The sequence below is a fragment of the Chenopodium quinoa genome, unplaced genomic scaffold (assembly GCF_001683475.1).
Source record: "Chenopodium quinoa cultivar QQ74 unplaced genomic scaffold, ASM168347v1, whole genome shotgun sequence".
Lineage (NCBI taxonomy): Eukaryota > Viridiplantae > Streptophyta > Magnoliopsida > Caryophyllales > Amaranthaceae > Chenopodium > Chenopodium quinoa.
In genome coordinates this window covers 229,646-235,645 of record NW_018745470.1, presented here as the reverse complement: position 1 = coordinate 235,645, position 6,000 = coordinate 229,646, and positions in this window count along the sequence as shown.

Below are 6,000 nucleotides of genomic sequence, written 5' to 3'. Positions count from 1 at the left end.
CAAGACCAATATCAGTTGTCCCTCTCAGGTAGCGAAAAATCCTTTTCACCCCTTGCCAGTGTTCCCTCCCAGGTCGAGCCATAAACCTGCTTACAACACTAACAGCATGCGCAATATCCGGCCTAGTACAGACCATAGCATACATCAAACAACCAACCGCGTTTGCATATGGAACTCTAGACATATAAGACAACTCCTCCTCTGATTGAGGTGACATAGACAAAGACAACTTACAACTAACAGTAGTTGGCGTACTTATAGGCTTCGATTTTTCCATCCCAAAACGAGACAAAATCTTTTCAATGTAGCTTTTCTGAGTCAAGAAAAGCTTACCTCTAGCCCGATCCCTGTAGATCTCCATACCCAAAATCTTCCTAGCTGCACCCAAGTCTTTCATGTCAAACTCCGAGTTAAGCATCTCCTTTAATCTAGCAATATCAGATTTATTCTTTGTGGCAACCAACATGTCATCAACATATAACAAAAGATAAATCATGGAACCATTATCCAGCTTACTATGATACACACAGCAATCATATGAATTCCTGTCAAAACCTTGTGAAACCATAAAAGAATCAAACCTTTTGTACCACTGTCGGGGGGATTGCTTAAGTCCATACAATGACTTTAGCAATCTGCAGGCATAGTGTTCCTTTCCAGGAACTTCGAATCCTTCGGGCTGCTTCATCAGAATCTCCTCCTCCAAATCGCCATGAAGGAAAGCCGTTTTAACATCCAACTGCTCCAGCTCAAGATCAAAATGTGCTACAATTGACAATAACACACGGATAGAAGTATGTCGAACCACAGGTGAGAATATCTCAACAAAATCAACCCCTTCTACCTGACTGAACCCCTTAGCAACTAGCCTAGCCTTAAAACGTATTTGCTCAGTTTCCGACAACCCTTCTTTCTTCTTGTAAATCCATTTACAACCCACAAGCTTCCTCCCTTCCGGTACCTTTACCAGTTCCCACACTCTGTTCTTGTAAAGAGACTGCATCTCTTCACCCATTGCGGCAAGCCATTGCGCAGACTCACTACAACTAATTGCTTGTTTATATGTGGCAGGTTCAAATGACTCTACATCATCAGCTACACTCAATGCATAACCTGTCATCGCATCAACACAGCAATTTCTTCCCTCCATCTCTTCAATCAATCTAACAGGCTTCTTGATAACTCGTTTAGGCATCTCAAGAATGGTGTCAGGTTGACTAGATGACCCCTGATTAGATTGCTCCACCTCATCCCCAGAGTTAGAATGAGTAGGAGTAATCTCAGGTTCAGGAGTACCCGGCACTGGAACATCAGCATCATCATCAATATATTGTACCCGAGGTAAATCAGCAATGGTAGACTGATGTACCTCAAGTACCCCATCTGTCTGTAATAAATTGTCTCCTTCCCTTCTCAAATCTGAAATCTCTGCATTTTTAATTGAATACATGGTGTTTTCATCGAAAGTAACATCCCTACTAAGAATGACCCGACCCTCCGAAGGTGAAAAAATTCTAAACCCCTTCACACCATCCCCGTACCCAACAAAACACCCCTTCTTGGCTCGTGGATCCAGCTTACCCTCAATAACATGATAATAAGCAACACAACCAAAAATCTTCAAATTCGAAAAATTAGGCAACTTACCACTCCAGATCTCAAACGGAATTTTGGAATCAATTCCAGAATGAGGACCCCTATTAATGACATAACAAGCTGTTAACACAGCTTCACTCCAGTACCTCCTCCCAAGCCCTGCATTAGAGAGCATGCATCGAACTCTCTCTAGCAGTGTCTGATTAACCCGTTCTGCTACACCGTTCTGCTGTGGTGTCTTCCTGACAGTATGATGCCGACCTATACCCTCATCTGCACAGAACTGATTAAACTCGTCTTTGCAAAACTCTAGCCCATTGTCCGTTCGTAGCTTCTTGATCTTCCTTCCTTGTCGATTTTCCACCAAAGCTTTCCATTGCTTGAAAACTTTGAAGGCCTCATCCTTTGACTTAAGCAACCTAAGCCATGTGTATCGGGACTTGTCATCAACAAATGACACAAAATAGTGGTAACCTCCCATACCTTCAACTCTAGATGGACCCCAGCAATCTGAATGGATGTAATCGAGCACTGCATCAGTAATGTGAGCACCCTTGCTGAACTTTGACCTGTGTTTCTTACCAAACACACAATGCTCACAAAATTCAAGGTTGGCAACCTTGACCCCGGATAGAAGACCCCTCTTGGACAATAGCTGCATCCCCTTCTCCCCCATATGACCAAGCCTCATGTGCCAAATCTTAGTCATCTCCTGGTGAGATACAGATGCGCAAACCGCAGAACTAGGCAGTGTAACACCCTCAAAAACATAGAGGGTGTTCCTTTTGATACCCTTAAGTACCAACTCAGAACCTCTGAAAATACACAACTCCCCATCTGAAAACACACCATTGTACCCCAAGTCATCCAGGGTACCCAATGAAATCAGATTCTTTCCTAAAGCAGGAACATGCCGTACATTAGTCAAAGTTAACCTCCGCCCATCAACAGTCCTCAACCTCATGGAACCAATACCTGTGACCTTACATGGAGCATTGTTACCGACTATAACCATACCCCCATTGCGAGGTTCATATGTATCAAACCAATCTCGACGTGGACACATATGGAACGAACACCCCGAATCTAGAACCCAGTTATCAGATAAATCATCAGACCTAGCAGAACTGACTAATGCTAAATCTTCCTCTGAATTATAGCTCTCATTCGGTTTCTCTTCAACTACAGCAGCCTGGGACTTGTTTTTCCTCACCGGACAATTATTCCTAAAGTGACCCGGTTCTTTACAGTAATAACATGTTTTAGTAGTAGTTTTACTAGATCCATCCTTGCCGTTTCCAGCACCCGACCCAGCATTGTTCCCCTTGTTAAACCCCTTATTCTTTTTAGACTTTCCGGACTTAACAAACAACCCACTACCATTATCCCCATTATCACTCGTAGCTTTCATTCTGAGTTCCCTAGTATGAAGTGCTGCCTTCACTTCTTCTAAGGTTATAGAATCCTTACCAACAACAAAAGACTCTACAAAATTCTCAAAGCTAGACGGTAGAGATACAAGTAAAATCAACGCAGCATCCTCATCATCAATTTTAACATCTAAATTACGTAAATCAAGCAAAATAGAGTTAAGTTTTTCTAGATGTTCCCGTAAGGAAGTACCTGACTGCATCCGGAGGCTAAACAACCGCTGTTTCAGTAATAATTTGTTGGTCAACGACTTAGTCATATACAATGACTCCAGCTTCAGCCACAATCCAGCCGCCGTTTCCTGATCAGCCACCTCCGTGATGATTTGATCATCAAGACTAAGTAATATGGTAGAGTGTGCCTTCTCTTCCATAACTTCTAACTGCGGGTCAGTCGGTCCATCTTCTGACTCCGAAGTAGTACTCTTTGGAGCCAACGGACGCCATATCTGCTGTTGTTTTAACAGAGCCTTCATCTTAATTTGCCATAGCCCGAAACTATTTTTCCCGGTAAACTTCTCAATTCTTATTGTTGAATCTCCTGCCATTGTTATCTTCAAGAAACTCTCCAAGGATTGAACCTGAGCTCTTGATACCAATTGTTGTGCGACAGCGGAAGCAAAGGTCGAAAACAAACAAGAAAACAATAAAGAAATTCAATGCAAACAATAAGAACAACACCAAGAATTTACGTGGTTCACTATCGATGTGATAGCTACGTCCACGGGCACCGAGATCGAATGATTTCACTATAAACTGCAAAGATTACAAAGATGATTCTTGTATTTCTCAAGAACGGCTCTCACTCTCTCTCTCTTAACCCTTATACTAATATTAGGGAGGTTTTATATTAATCCCTAAAATAAAAGATACTTGGGCAAAAAGATAACATAAAAGATAACTTTAAATCGTAAAATCCGCGTCTCCGCATTTTTCCTTCTCCGCCCGGTCAGACCGGGCAAGGTCTGCCCGATCGGGCGCGAGAAGAAAACTCCATACGAATGCTTCAACGTATCCAACCCCCACCGCCCGGTCAGACCGGGCAATGTCCGCCCGATCGGGCGGACAAAGCTACGAAGTACGAGTCACCTAATACTTATCAACAAGCATGTTTTTTTGTTATTTGAAAATTGAAACAACGAAAGGTAAAGAAAGGCGGGGCATATGATCCGAATTTGGTAGGAAAGGATGTCTGATGGAAACCATGGGCGGGAGGACAACACATTTCGGAATTTTAAATTTTGGACTACTCTAGTACTCTTGGGCTTATATAAGTCATGTTCTTAAAATTTTGGACTAACTCTAGTACTCTAGTACTCATGTAAGTCATGTTCTTAAATTTTATGCCACTAATAATTTTAATTTTTGACCTAACATATCATTTGAACTTTTGAAGTGTTAAAATTCGACTTGATCGGTTCAAATTAGATCTTGACTCACATAAACATAATGGTTTAAAATGATTTAAGTTTGAAATAAATCCGACCCAATTTCACCTAATTCAATCCAGACACTTGAATTGACACCTCTAGAGGCTTTAGTCCTCTAGCCACAAGACGAGCAATGCCCAGTTAATATTGCGTATTAACGAAATATGTTAATATAGTGGCAATATTGCAATTTTGAGAGTTTGCTACTATTATTTTATTGCTAATTTATTTTGCTGCTGAGTTGGCAGATAACTTCATGTTATCAACAAAAGTTAACGATTCTTTTTAATTCTTTGATCTACCTGTTATTCCGTATTCACAACTCAACTGAACCCTGTTGTAGAAACACCATCTTCTTCCTCTCACACCCCACCATCTTTTTCGTCATCGTTCACCGCCGCCGTCGTATTAAGCGGAAAACCCTAACAAATATGGAGAAAGAAAGGGTATGGTTAACCCCAAATGGTAGGATTTGTCTTCCTCCTCCACTGAACATATTTGTGTGCTTCAAATTCCATTGAAACTGGACGACAAAGGACGATGATGAACACACTGTCATTGTACTATTACAACCCCTATTTAAACGCCGGCATTTGGGAAGTTAACGGTCCTCACATGTTTACAATTTTGCCCTTACTAAAAAGGTGGAAATTACCGATGCGCCCTCATATAAACGAGACTGGTTAATATGCCATATTAACCAGACTTTTCTCCCACGAGACCTATATACATTTTTATCCAACAACAGCACAGAAGAATTGAAACTCTATTTCAAGGTTTGTAGAACTTTGTACATTTGTACTCCATATGTCCCAAATTAGTCAGACCTATTTGACTAGTACATCTACTAAACAATTAACTTACTACATACTCCCTCTATCCCTAAATTTTTGCCCCATTTGATTTTTTACGATTTCCAAAATGCATCTTATTACGTTTTTATTTTCATTTTTATACGTGTAAAAACTTGGAGTATAAAAACTAGATATTAATAGAATATATAATGAGAGGAATCCAACAAGATCCCATATGATTATATTATTTCTTATAAATTAAGAATATTTTACAGTCAAAGATTATGAAGTTTGACCCAAATTTTTGCAATAGAGCAAAAATTTACGAACACAAAAGGTAGTATTTTATTTAGTATTAGTACTAAATTTAAATCAATAAGGGTTTGTTCACATTTACTAAAATAAGCTGAACTGAACGGATTAGAGCTGAATTGAACTAAACTATTAGAGCTACACTCAACTGATATTACTATTTTATGAGAGAAGGAAATTATGAGCTAAACTGAATTGAACTGGACTGATTGGAGCTAAACTGAACTAAACTGAATTAAGGTGAAATGAATAGGCCCTAAGTGTATGTAATGTCGTCTAGACGTCTATGTATGCTTTCACCTAATATACATCGGTAAAAATAAATTACCTTTAATGTATTTTAAATGAACAACTAGTTATTGACCCAGACGATGCCCCGGATCATTATAAATTCATAGGTTTGATCAAATTAATTTAGAAGAGTTAATGTTGAACAGT